Here is a 15,339-nt window from a genome sequence, read left to right on the forward strand (position 1 = left end):
TGACTTTGTCTGGTGGCCTTGGTTCTCAGAGAAGAGAAGGAAAAAAAATGGGCTTAAGAAAGGATACTAGATTGTGGAAAAAGGAAGCCTCAATGGCTTGCAAAAAAATAATGAGGACCACATGATCAATGGCAGGCATAGGAGCCTTTCTAAAATATGTAAGACGGTGAATTCTCTGGAATTGTTTGGTACAGTCTTACCTTGAGGCACAGGACAACCCCAGCAGACTTATGGATGTTCTCTTCACGTCCCAGGACACTATTAACACAGAGTCTTTTAAAAAATTTGATGCCCTTGACATTATATATGTTCAAATGCTCTCCATTAGATACAACCAGCAATGCATGCCAAAAAAAAAAAAAAAAAAAAAAAAAAAAGCGCTATATTAATTCCTTCAGATGATCTTTTCTTGGACATACTATTTAATTGCATGAGCTTTTCCAGATGTGAAGCTCACTCTTTGGGAAATAAGAATTTGTGAATTTAGTAATTTATCCTGGTTTTATGCATTTTTTCCCGTGTGATTATATATTATAAACAGAATGTTGAGGTTAATCATATGAATTTGTCAGAAAATGCGCTCTCAGAATTGTTTTGCTTAACAAAAGTCAAAATTTCTTAAAATGAAACCAGCTGTTTTACATTTATATCAAGATCAGGGTTAAATATTTAAGATCTCTTTATTGAGTCATTCCAAATGAGGTAACCAGTTCTCCTAAGACTAAATAGCATATCTCAAAAGCTATAATACATAGGAAAGAGTTTAATGTAAATTATACATTTACATTTACAAAAGAATTTCAACTGCTATCTCTTTTTCTTCTTAGAGAGCTGCCTGTTTTTAGCAAACATTCTGCTTTAGAAAATTACACTCATTTACTTTCCTAATCTTTTTGGCTTGATGCAATGCTAATACTATGAAATTCAGATTTGAAATATCTGCATTTCCCTGGCCTGATGACAACCCTTATAGTCCATTTAGATGAAAGTAGCATTTGGAGCACTTTTGGTGTGAATTATCCATACAGCCACTCTCAGCTACTGGTCCCCATGCCACGTAGGGGTCTCTCCTCCTTCACCAAAGGCATTTGCTTCCCTTGGATTGTGTCTGGAAAGCTTACCTAGCCACAGGGGGCAATAGTGTCTCCAGCAATTCCTCAGAGAACACCCAACTTTGGGACAAAGTCTTAGACATTTATCACTCAGGAAGACAGTTATTTTATTCTACATAATTCTCAAGACAACTGAATAGATGATCAGCTTGGAGTGATGCTTCATGACCTCCCTTTTCCTTCACACTGGCTTCTAAGAACTAGCAGAAAGCTGGAGAAAGCATTTTGCCTACAAAGACCAGGAGCACTATTTAGCCAGGGCTGTGATCACAGTTGTGAAAATTTATATTCACTGGGCATAGGGAGCCAAGTCCTGGAAAAGATCAGAGATCAGGAAGTGAGATGATGGCATCAGCATAGAGACTCAAGGCGTCAAACATCCTCAGAGTCTTTTATAGTTTCTCTAGTGCATTTGCCTGGAGGTCTTTATCTGGATATTCTTCTCCTGTCTGTTGAAATAAGGGAGAGAAAAGGAGAAGTAGTGCCCTTGGTAAAATAAATGCTAGTTTGGTGTGTAGGTAAGATGTCTGCAATCTGGAGAGTTTGAGATTGAGGTGGAAGAACCATATTTGAGCTACCACATGGAAAAAACATATCCGTGTACCTGTATTCATATATTTTCATAAGGTCTCCTGGTTTCCTACCCCATGGAAGAAAGATAAGCATGTCGGCATATGGATTAGTTTGGGAAGAATACAAATGTTTATGAGCCATGTTTTTCCATTAAGTGAAAGTTTACTTAATGCTGTGAAAAAGTAAATATTCTTATAATTTAGATTATTAACTCAATGGATGGGAGAACTTGAATGAGAATTTGGACACTGCTTCTTATTTACTAAAATATTAACAGCCGGGCAGCTTTGAAAAGAAGTAGAATAGAGGCAGCTTTCTTATTTTTTTTTTCCTTTTGTGGCTGGAAGAGGTGCAGGCAGCCGAAGCTCATTACTATGCGGGCTTCTTTTCCTGCTCTTTCGGTTGATTCCTCGCCTCTCCTACTAGGGAGAACTTGTAATCAAACTATACACTTTGCCTCTCAGGGACTCAGTTTCTTCCTCCAAAAAATTACTGAAAATCCCTTCCATCTGTAACATCCAGTGCTTTTATGGCTTAAAAGAAAAAAATCAGAGTCATAATTGCCATCATTAGGACAAGCTGCCTCAATCAACGTTTATTTAGTGCTTCTTTGGATCCTAACAGGCCCGCCGCCCCAACAAACTTGACCAGGATGGGATTAACTGAGGGGAAACCAGAGAGGAGAGACTGCCAAAGACCTGACATGCCTGAAGTCAGAGCATGGACTCTGATAGCAAAGCAACCTGACCTCGGCAAGGCTTCTCATCCTGCCTGGAAGGCAAGCCCCTCCCATCCTCGTTCCCCTACCCAACCCATAACTTGTCTTGATTTTGGTATTGAGATAATGAAGGGAAAAAATCAGATATGTAGCTATACATAAAGACTTTGATCCACCTATTTACCAATGAGGTAATGGTCTTTATTTTTTATATCATGAGAAGGCCTACAATGACCAATGAAATATATAGATGAGGTGGGGGAAGTAAAAATCTTTTAATTTTGGAAATGAAGAGAGACAGCTCTGAAAGAGATAGAGACAATGGTTAGCATTTCTAGTTTCTCTGCTGATGCCCGTTAGACCTGCTTCCTGACTTCTGCCAGGACTTAGCTCCTGCCACCAGGCAAATGTGTTCAAGAAGGCATCTACGATCCTGCAGACACATCCACATATCTGAAACCTGTGACAAATGAGGAAGTGAAGGGGATGCAATGATAGAGGTCAACAAGGCCCTGATTATGGGATCTATGCCAGGCTAGCCAACAGGCCCCCTACCCTTTATTTGTAGGTTTGGGGCTTTATGATCAGATATGTCTTATGGAAGATCACACTGACTCTGATGGTGCTGGTTTGACTGAATCATTTGACTTTCTAGGACATACCTAGCACAGTAAACAGAGCATTACAGCTACACTGAGAAATAGGTGAAAGAAAGTGCTCAAGAATCTAACATTAATTCCTCATGGCAGCACAGCTACAAGCTCAAACATAAAGACAAGTACGATGACTCTGAAAAAATAAGAATGAGTAGCATGTGCCCCTCTCCACACCAAGGCTGCGTACTTATGCTTTACCATTGATTATCTACTGATATGGGACCAATGCATGGTTTTTATGCCCTTATACCATTGAAATAGAAAAATAATCTTTCTTTCCCTACTTCGTGACCATGGATGAATCAGATCACCTTGTTACACTCATGCAATGGGCATAACTCAGAGAAACCCACCCAGTGTGGGAAACAGAGTCAAGCCCTTGTTCTGACACGAATTGGAGAAACCACAAAAATTGGCATGGCTTGTGCCTGCCCAGTTGGCATAACTGCTCTCAAATAGCCTTTGACACGCTCTGCTCCTGCCTCTGCTTGTTGGCGAGTTAAAAAATGCTCTGGATGAGTCAGCTGACTTTCTACTATAGCTTTTAGCATGGGCTGGGCAATTCTCTTGAAAAGGCTAAATCTGAGTTCTACACATGTCAGTTTGATAAGGGCATAGGTGTATACTTCCCTGCTCTGTCAGGATAAACACGTGTTATGAAGTGAATCACTAGAGAAAACATCATGTTGCCAATAGTGTTTTTGCTGGAAGTATTACTTCTCCAGTTAACGTGGGAATGCCTATATTCCCCCATTACTCTCCTGTTCAGCTCTGGTCTTCTGAAAAGCTGGTTGTCAAAATGACACTTAGCACAGCTTTCCAAAATTGCTCACTCGTTGTGATTAGCTGCCATTGATTGCTGAGAGAGTCACTAAATGGATCATTTGATGACAACAACCATAGACGTGGGGGAAATTACTTCTTTCTTTTCTAGCAATAGGCAGCCTTTGCAATGGCCCAAAGTGATGAGTAACCAAAATGCTTTAAAAAAAAATTGACTTGTCATCATTTTCTTTAGTGACAGCACATTGCTCTTAAACTAACAAACACATGGCAAGGTAGATTTTTTTGAGCATAGTCAAATTATAAATTGGGTTAGACTGTGGACTGAACCCCATTATTTCATTTTAATCTAGGGATTAATTCCTATTTCAATGGTACTCAAAATGTCATCCACAGATCCCTGGATGTACCAAGATCTTTCTGGGTGGTGTATGAGGTCCACGCTCCTTTCATAATAATACTTACATACTACTTGTGCTTTTGATCTGTTGGCATCTCCACCGACTGCACCAAAGCAATGGTGGGTAAGACTGCTGGTGCCTGAGCGGAAATCAAGGCAGTGGCACAAACCATGCTAGCAGTCATTGTCTTCTTCACCACCACATGCTTGCAGTAAAATATCAGGTGGCTTTTACTTAAAGATGACCTGATGAAGCAGGAAAAATAAATGATAAATTTTGTTAAATTTTGACATTGAGAATACCTATTTTACTATTCTGTGTGACAAAATGGGAAGTAACACATAAACACACACTTGTGCTGTAGGTTGAAGTATCATGGTTGTCTAAAAAAAATTGTGTGCTTATTTGAGTTCCAAGTCAAATTAGGTATTTTTTTCATGGCACACCATTTTCATTAAAAGAATGACAAATGATAGCTGTTCTGACTTGGGTCTTTCGCGGATATTTTCTTAAAATTAACAAAGTTAGCTTGTTATTTCAACAGAATGGAATTTGTTGCCAATGACAGAATTTAAACTTTCAAGTCAAATTATGTTTTAGAACTTACATCTGTCACCAATAGCTTGACAGCTTTGCAGCATTTAAATTTGTTCTGGTAAGGTTAGTGGCAATAATAATGAATGTGATTTTTTGATATGGTGTAATGAAATTTGTCAAAATGTGGGAGACCTGCACAAAATAGTGAACAAGTGTTTTCCAAATGACCAATTTATGGTGTTACACAATCCTGTAGGGGTAAAATCTCTGTTCAAAGTTTAAAACAGACCAACGAGTTTTAGTGTAACAGAGTATGAATGGTTCACTGACATGGTTTCATGTTCCATATTGCAGCTGATACTCAAGAACTACTGCTTGTCAAATTGCAGTGTCATGATTATCTGAGAAAGGCATTAGAACCCTCCTCCCCTTTCCAACCAGAAGAGCAGATCATAACAGATTAAATACAGAACTGATATAAGAATCCAGTTATCTTCTAATTAGTTTTTTTTTGTTTTAGAAAATATACCTGTCGTCACAAAACATATTAGCTCTGCTGACATATAATGGGTTTATTTTAAAATAAATAATATTTTTAAAATTTAAGCTTTAGTCTTTGGTATGATAAAAATCCACAGACATAACCCACATACACAAAAGTTATTTGAAGTCCTCAATAATCTTTTAGCATGTACAGGGGCACTGAGACCAAAACACTTGAGAAGAGCTGTTTTATTTTAAGAACTGTGTGGTACCAAATCTTACCACAGCTATTATCATCGGCCTAATAGGAAACACTTGTGTTGAACTTAAATTAGAGGCATTCTATTGATTGATCATGTTATATGCAACTAATTTTTTCCAGCTGGTCACATGACATCTGTTCACTGGAATATAAATAGCAATTATTTGGGGGACAGTTATTGGAGGCAGGGAATAAAAAATCTGATAGTTAAGATTGCACTTATTAGAAACAGGTATTTCAACATTGTTTTAGGCATTTTGAAATGTAAACCTCCTTTAACCTTTAATTCTATAATGAATGACCAAAACTTTGCTGTAGAAGTAGGTATATTTGCTAACTTGGTATTTACAAATTTAAATAACAAACATATGTCTTTGCCTCAGCTCTCATTTTGCATTTCTGATTATGACTTTCCTCTGCTCAGGCATACAGATTATCTCCATAAACACAGAGAAAAGTGCATGTCAACACCTTATCACACATTCAAAGTCCTTTGCAATTGGTCCTCACTAGCCTTATATGCTGCTTTCCTTCTCCCTCTTGTCCACCTCCACTCACTCTGTACAACAGCCATGCTAAACTTTCTCCAAATACACCCTTTCCTTGTATATCTGGGGACGTTTGAATCCCCTGTTTCTACTCTTGAAATGCTTTTACTCCTCTTCTCCATGCAACAAACTCTCAATCAGGCCTCAAAATCAATGATAAATTTAACCTCCAATAAGAAGCTATGTTTTCATTCATTAATTCCCTCAACAAATGGGATTTGCTAGGCAATGGTCAGACATGGTCCTTGCTTTCATGTGTTATGTAAATAATCAATAAATGATAAATGGCACAATTGTGATGAATGTTTGTGTAGAAAAGTTTCAGGATGCTTTGAGGATCTGGAATAAGACGATTTTCCAGGGTCAGGGAAGGCTCACCTGAAGAAGTAATACTTGATCTGAGCACCAACTAATGATAGGGATAAACAGGAAAAGATGGGAGGAAAGTGCCTGAGGTAGGACAAGGCTTTGTAGCAAGAGGAAGCATGTGTAGAATAGGGGCAAGAAGAAGAGCACTGTGTCTGGTGTACAGTGAATGACAGCAAAGGACGTTTGAATTTAGAAAGAGTGAAAACCAAAACAGGCAAGACCATGTGAGCATGGTAACGAGTTTGTCTTTAACCTGAGACTTACGAAACCATTAAACTGAAAGGATAATGGATTCTCAGGTATGCATTTTGAAACAATCACTGTAGTTGTTGTAGGAGAACAGACTGGAGAGAGGTCAGAGACAAGGCAGGGAGATCTGTGATGAGGTTACTGTAATAGTCTAACTGCATAATAGGGGTTGCCTGGATTAGGAAGTAGAAGGAAAGAGGTGGATTTAAATGACTTCAGGCAGTGACATTGAAAGGATGGTGTGTGATGGATTGGCTATGTGGGGTAAGGGAGAGACAGGTGTCAGGGATGATAACTGGGTTTCTAGCTTATGCAATTGAATGCATGAAGTGTTCATCCATTGAGCCAGGCAGGCCCTAGAAGAGAGCAGGCTTAGGAGAGAGCTCCCGACTTCCCCAAGAAGAAGTAGTGACCACTGTAGCCATAGCGTCATACCATTATTACAGCACTTGTCATTGTGTATGGACATTTGCCCATTTTGAATTTGGGGTTGTTAGTATTGTCTGCCCTACAATGGAAGAATCCCTGTTGTATGAGCCTTTATAGGAGACAGAACACAACTTCCCAGTACAGAAAACAGCATGAATGAGATGCAATTTCTGTTCAACCCTGACATAAGGGTCTCAGACAGGTAAATTGGACTTTGGCAAATATTTGCTTCCATATAAGATTTCAAATTTTGAGTAAGTGGAGAAAAGCTGAATTGATAATTGATTTCACTATAGCAGTGTTCAGTAGTGACCATAGAGGTGAGTAGCTGAGATGGCAGTGGTGTCTACCGTAAGCCGTGGCAGTGGTGCCGGCGGCAGCATTCTCATCAGGCTGTTTCTGCAGCATAAACTTCGCTATTAATCCTGCTGCTCATCCTCCCTTAATACCTACCCATTTTCTGAATCTGCTTCCATGGCCTTCTGACTGAGGATAAATTGATGATGATGATGATGACGATGACGACGACGGTGGTGGTGGTAGTGGTGATGGTGATGATGGTTAACAGAATGCTTAATATGAGTCAGGCCCTGCTCCAGTTAGTTCACATATATTCAATGCTTTAATCCTCCTGCCTTCATCTGACAAATGAAAATCTGAAGCCCAGAGTGGCTGAATAATTGGTTTATAGGTCCTACAGCTAGTAACAGATAAAGACAGAATGGAGACCTCAAAGCCTGGCTCCAGAACCAGCCTTCTGATTAAGAATGGATTCTGTGGCTTGTAACCAAGAACCCTGGCTGGTACATTTGGTTCTGTGGTCTGTTTTCCCCTGGAAGCCCAGAACATGTTAGGGGTAAACATCGGGTATCATTTTGCCTGACACAATACATTTGTAGTTGACATTCCGAGTACTCAGGGTAGCAGTGGGAATGGTTCTCCCATGATTCATCTCCCCTCCTTCCCTGCGAGCACACATAGCCCTGCTACTTGCCTCTGCTCAACTGCTGCACGGGGTGGGATAGCAGCACCGCACTCTTTGGTAAACGCTTTCTCCGCTCCATGGTACTGTTAACCCAGGGTTGCAGGTGCCAAAGCAGGAATGAAAGCTCCCATTGTACAACACTCATGCAAGGGATCCATGTTGAGGTTTCTGTGGGGACAAGGGAATGCTGAAAGCCAGCTGACAACAAAACAAGACAGAGTGAAACTGTGTAGTTTCGATTCCCCGGGAGTGGGGAAGCCCGTTTTTTCAGAGCAGCTGTAGCAGCTCAGAAACATGTAGTGTCTACACTGCATGTGCAGAGCGCTTTGTGCACAGAACCAGCAAAGCAACAGCCCCTGAAGGTGATGCTGACCTTCCCTGGGGACTTCCTGCTGCTCTTTAAGCCTTTCAGTACTGAATTTGAAAAGGTCCACAAGGCTGAATTTGGGATGAGGGCTCTTTGACCGAAAAGCTCCTCAGAGGACAAAGGGACTGGGAGTCAGGGGTCTGGGATTACTCTGTGGCTTCCAGGCTACTGATGTGGGACATCACATGGCACAGTCTCTCTGGAGCTTCCTTACCAGAGAGTCAGTGCAGAACTGCAAAGTTTCCCTGATGTTCTTGGATAACTTGTGACCTAAAAACCATTCAAACTGTGTTGGAAAGACAAATTGTTCCTGCCCTAAAATCTTTGAGGACTGCAAGATTCTCTCACCTGAGCCCAGAGAGAAAAAGCAGTTCTGAACTGTCCTTGAAACTTCACTTCCTTTCCTAAGACTAAGACAGGATCTGAGGGAGCAAAAATGCATCAGTGAATGTGGGCTTCCATTCCCATTCACCACCACCCTCACCCCTGTTCTTGAAGGAGGTGGCAGTCCTCACCATTCTAATGTATGTGGTGCTCTCTGCTGGCTGCTAAAATCTTTTTGTTCCCGGAAACAGGATGCCTCTGTAATGCTGAGTCACTAAACCACAGAGAGCAGCTGAGAGAGGATTTGGCTCACAGCCAGTGTCTGGGCCCCCACATTCTCTAGAAGATCTTCCTTCACCTGTTGTATGATCAACTACCCTTCCTATCAAAATGCAGTTGTAATTAAAACCCCTACTTCTCTTCTTCTCTCTCTCAGTAGCTCTCTACTTGGGGTTGTCCTGCCCTCCCGACTGGACCAAAGCTGCAGCTCCTCTTCTACAGGCAGGGTGCCTATCAGGAAAATGGACCTTATGTTTCTCTGTTTTTTTTTTTGTTTGTTTGTTTTTTCATTTTGTTTTGTTTTTCCAAATGGTAGAGCCAAGGACAACAGTGTCCTGAGGCAGGGGTAGGGCCAAGGAATGCTTTGATGGGAAGGGGAGGGGGGCAGACATAATGCCTGTCCTTCACAGCTTCCATTAGCAAACACCCCCACTCCATATATGTGTTAAAACTAGTTGAAACAGTATGTTTTCTACGCAAATACAACTCTAAGACAAATCCCCCAGCGCCACTTTCTTGTCAGATCATTGCTACTACCCAAGCTCCTGATACAGAAATTCTTGGTGCTGACACAACCACCTGGATCAGAGACCAAAACCAGCTTCTAAAGGTCACAATCTATACCATCACTCATTTTTCATAACTGACTTTGTTAATTCCTACCTATCTCATGTTGCCCTCAGAATGGCTATTCGCCGACAGTATCCATCACAATAATGAGAAATAATTAAAAAAGTAGCAGGAAACCATAGTTATCCTTCTTTTNCGGCTTTGTTTACCTACTTAAGCCTTAGCAATGGCGGGCGCCCCTCCCCTAGCATCGCTGTTGTCTTGCTGTTAGATCGCAGACTGCTGTGTTAGCAATGAGGGAGGCTCCATGGGCGTGGGCTCCTCCCGGCCAGGTGTGGGATATAATCTCCTGGTGTGCCCGTTTGCTAAGACCCTTGGTAAAGCGCAGTATTGGGGTGGGAGTTACCCGATTTCCCAGGTGTTGTGTGTCTCAGTTCCCCTGGCTAGGAAAAGAGATTCCCTTCCCCCTTGCGCTTCCCAGGTGAGGAGATGCCTGGCCCTGCTTCAGCTCTCACTGGTTGGGCTGCAGCCGCTGACCAACACTGATTGTCCAGCACTTGCTAGTGAAATGTACCCAGTACCTCAGTTGAAAATGCAGAAATCACCTGTGTTCTGTGTCGCTAGTGCTGGGAGCTGGAGACTGGAGTTGTTCCTATTTGGCCATCTTGCTCCGCCCCTAGTGCATGTATTTTTACCAAAAGTATATAAATTTACCTTCCTTAATATTCACAGGATAAGAAATGAGCCTCTCTGGAAGTAGATAACAGAAGTTGGATGTGCAGAGTCAACGTAGAGATGGTAGCAGTTAACTGAACTGAAATGGTTCCCATAGTATTTGCTTTTCATAGAGATTTTTCATACAGTTACAAAATGTACAAAACTCCCAGGATGCATATTCATGGTGTCCCTATCTGTTCAATTAATTAAAAATCACTTCTAGATTTCTTCTCTACTTCACTGCATAAGGGAAGGGAATTGAAAGTCAAGGAACAATTTCAACTTCATTGGAAACATAAAGTTGCAGGGAAATTATATTACAAGAGAACAATTGTTGCTGTTTAGTCAAAAGCTCATTCTCTGCCTTATGCTTACAGGCTATTGTATATTTTTAAAATTCATGTTTTAAAATTTTATTTTATAATCATCAGTACAGCTGATGATTCTGCTACAAGCACTACTAAAATGAAATTAGAGACGACCAACTGTAGAGATCCATTGAGAACCCCAGAGGTGGTACGAAGATTATTTTGAATGCAAGAGATTTGAGATTCAACAAATACAGAAAGAAGCTTTCTCATAGCTTCCTTTATCTGACAAAAGGCAGCAACTTCTGGAAAATGAGGCTGCCATAAATTACTCCCAGGAGAGAAACCGAGAGTAAACCTTCCCTAAATCCCCTCTCAGAGGGAGTTTCATGGCTGTGATGAAGGCAGTAAAGCCACTCGCACCTGCATAAACGAACATCACAAATTTTGTCTCACTTTTGTTCTAAAATTCTTTAGTCTTTAAGAAAACCTATTTGTTGTTCCCACAGTAGTGTTTTCATTTCTTTTCTTTCTCCTACTAAATTATGTATACAAGCCTCTAATTTTAAGCATTTAGTAAGCTAGTTACGTCTTCTGTTAGTTCCTGTACAGAAATGAACTTTTTCACTCCTGTTAATCTATGTTTTGTCAATTACTTTGTAGACTTGACATAAATGAACCAAAGAAGGCCGAAGAAAATGTTTTCCTGCATCCATGTCCCTACAGAGGACACAAACTCATCCTTTTTATGGCTGCATAGTATTCCATGGTGTATATGTGCCACATTTTCTTAATCCAGTCTGTCACAGATGGACATTTGGGTTAATTCCAAGTCTTTGCTATTGTGAATAGTGCCGCAATGAACATACGTGTGCATGTGTCTTATAGCAGCATGATTTATAATCCTTTGGGTATATACCCAGTAATGGGATGGCTGGGTCATATGGTACTTCTAGTTCTAGACCCTTGAGGAAACGCCATACTGTTTTCCACAATGGCTGAACTAGTTTACAATCCCACCAACAGTGTAAAAGTGTTCCTATTTCTCCACATCCTCTCCAACACCTGTTGTTTCCTGACTTTTAATGATTGCCGTTCTAACTGCTGTGAGATGGTATCTCATTGTGGTTTTGATTTGCATTTTTTTGATGGCCAGTGATGATGAGCATTTTTTCATGTGTCTGTTGGCTGTATGAATGTCAGTTATCCTTCTTTAAGCCAAGAAGACACACATCAGAAAGGCTGATAGTGGGTTATCAGAAGAAAATGTATTTGCAGACTTATTTTTTAATTAAAATGTGAGAAAAGCAAGGTGCATAATTGTATTTATTTAAAAAATGGCTGGGGGAGTGGTAAAGGAGTATGTATAGGGGTGTGTGTGTATATATATATGTATACATCTTGCAGATGAGTAAACTATCTGGAAGGATTCACAAAATTAATAGTGGCAGATTATTGGCACTTATTTTGTGACAGGTACCATTCTAAGCATTTTACAAATATTAATTCACTTAATTCTCATAAAAACTCCATGTGGGAGGTATTTTATTATCCCCATTTTTCAGGCCAGAGAACCAAGGCACAGAAAGGTTAATTATTCTGCCTGAAGTTACATGTCTGGAGAGTGCAGAGCCAGAATTAGACCTGAACAAGCTGTTGGCTGCCTCTCGGAAGGAGAACTGGTTGGCTCAAGAACAGGAGTGAGGAGAGAGACTTTTCCTTTTATATCTCTTTGTACCTTTTGAATTTTGAACCACAAATTTGTAATATATAGTCAGTGCATAAATGAATATATATTTAAATTAATTTAATACAATAACTTAGAAATATAACATTAAAAATTTATATTAAAGATCAAGGAAAACATTTATGTTTTTTCTCTACCAACTATGCTATCCTAGAGAGTCGGTAATAGTACAGTGGTTAATGACTCAGAGGCAGACTGCCTGAGTTCAAATCCTGCTTCTGCCAATAAACTTGAACAAATTTATATTCTCTCTGTGCCTGTGTGGGTTATTTTAAGGATTAAATAAGTCAATACATGTAAAGTGTTTAAAAGAGTATTTGGCACATACTAGTGGCTAGATATATATTAGCTATCATCATCTAAAGTTAAAAACCTAAACGCATTCAGTCAATAAATATTGAGAGTTTATAGTATACCGGACATCGTTTTAGGCTCTAGATATAAAGCAATAAATAAAACAGAAAAAAAAATTTAAAGATCTTTGCCTTTAGGAAGCTATTAAGTCCTCAGAGACTGAGAGAGAACATTACATGGGGCAAGAAAATAAAACAGGCATGATAAGGTAGGAGAATAAGTGACTGAAAAAGAACATAGGATATATAGTATCCATTCACATCAGCAAAGTCTCATGCATGGCATGTCACATCTTAGGCAAAAAATGGGATTCACAGATTACATGGTATAGAATCACTTCATTATTCTCAGAATTTATATAAACCCCTAAACCTAGGCAAAAGTAACAATAATTTATCATATAATTTATTTACACGTCCTATCTACTTCCAAAGGGGATTTACAGTGGAATATAACCAGAAAATTCATTTTGAAAAGAAAAAGATAACTCATATATGTGTACTTTGGAACTAGAAAAGACTCTAGAAAAATTCTAGTAGTAACTTAAATAGCCTTGTGAAAAGTAAATCTTTTCAGACTAGTTTCATTTCTGTGTGACTTGATGGTCAAGAAAGCATTGTGATGTTAATTTATTTCAGAATCATGTCAGGGGAATGTGTTAAGAGAAACAGCCTGGCTGATCTAACCGAGACACACATTCATTGATTTCACAGCCAATATTCCTTTGGGTGTGGTTTCGAAGTTTTGGAAAATAAGAAAAAACTTTAAAGAGAGGTTGGAAACATCAAGAAGTAAAGTAAGGGCCCGTGGGCAATGATATCCTGTGGTGGAGGGATGGACAGCCTGGGCATGGAATGGCTTCTCGCTCCCTGGAGGGGTACACTTTTCACCTAATCCCAAATGTCTTTCCTAGGCTTGTTCTCTCTCAAATAATTAGCTTCCCTGAATGCCCAGCAAGGACCATTGTAACTACTTGGTGCTTTCTTTGCTCTTATTTGCATCCACATGGTATCCTCTCTGAGAAGTACTCTGGCTGAGCTCATATGCATAGCAAGACAAAGTAGAACATAATGAGGCTATACATGATAGGTGCATACTAATTTCTGATGTTACTTTAAGAAGATTTCAGAACAGCATTTTGCTTCAGTTTTTGTTATGGGAAAATCCATTTTTGTTGTTGCTACGAGTGAATCCAATTTTCTACATTAATTAGTAAAATTCTCTCTCTCCTTGTAAATTCTACAAGGGCAAGAATTTTTGTTATATCCCCAGCACTTAGAGCAGTGCCTAAAATGACACACCAGATGTTCAATAAATACTTTTTGCATAAATGAAGAAAATAGACATAGAACCCACAAAGTAAACGATGTTAAATTATCATAAGAGTTGAGGAACCGAGACCCAAAGAGTTTATTGGATGTACCTTGGGCCACAAACTGGAAGGCATCCCTGGTCTGTGTGACTCTGAATTCTACCTTCTCTTTGTAATGCCGCACAAAACCATACCAATACTCTCCAGCTTCACCTTAGATCTAAAGGAACAGAATGCCTACATGGGCTATGGTGCTGCGTTGAGGTTTAGTTTGTTTGTGCTGTCTTTTCACAGAATTGAGAGATTTTTTAAAAAATAGAGATCCCTATATTCTGCAGTGCATGCGTCTAGCTCTCCTCTTTTCCCATACATGCCACTCACCTGCATGCAGATAAAATACAGGTGCCATGGAAGATGAACAGCATCTGAGCACCAAAGCAACACAACAGGTGTTTCTAGGAGTCCCTGGACTATATCAACACTGCTAACTAAACACATAGGAAAAGAAACAATGAAACTCTGCGAAGGCAAGGGTTTCTGTTTGTTTTGATCACTGAGAACTACCAAGCACATAGTATATCATCTAAAAAAATAGAGCTGAAATACTAAGGAAAACATGGTTTTCACTCACTGCCATACCTGAAATAGCCAGTTTGAGTATTCATTGATTTCATTTTCCATACTTTGAAATGATTTGCCATGCATTGGTGAGCATCAGAGAAAGGGTAATGAAAACAACTCATGGAAAGGTGTAAGATATCTCCTTCTGCTGTTCTGATAAGTAATTTTGAAGCACCCACACATTTTATTATATTCTATTTTGATATACTAAATATGACCAGTAGGAATTTTGCTTGATTTATAACTAATATTTTCTTAAGTGCTCTTAGTTTTGTTGCTTCTGTATCCAAAGTTTGATTCAATCCTGCTGCATGAGTTTTATTCCTGAGGGCCACTTTCTGAAAGCAGAATATCTAATTCTGGAACACAATCCCATGGAGGTTAACTGTCCTACAAGCTCAGCACACCAAGGGGAGCCTCACATGGAAAGTGCTTATGCCGAAGGCAGGAATTCATGAGACATAGCAAACATTTATAAATATTTAAATAGAAACCACTGCCATGTCCAGCCTTAAGCCTTTGCTTGATCAAAATTCTATCACATAGCAGGGGGTTGCTTTTTCTAGCTGTGATAACCAGAACAATTTTCCCATGCTACCAAGTTAAAGAGAAGAGAGCTTAAAAAAAAAATATAT

This window comes from Rhinopithecus bieti, unplaced genomic scaffold (genome assembly GCF_001698545.2).
Source record: "Rhinopithecus bieti isolate Rb0 unplaced genomic scaffold, ASM169854v2 scaffold_115, whole genome shotgun sequence".
NCBI classification, from domain to species: domain Eukaryota; kingdom Metazoa; phylum Chordata; class Mammalia; order Primates; family Cercopithecidae; genus Rhinopithecus; species Rhinopithecus bieti.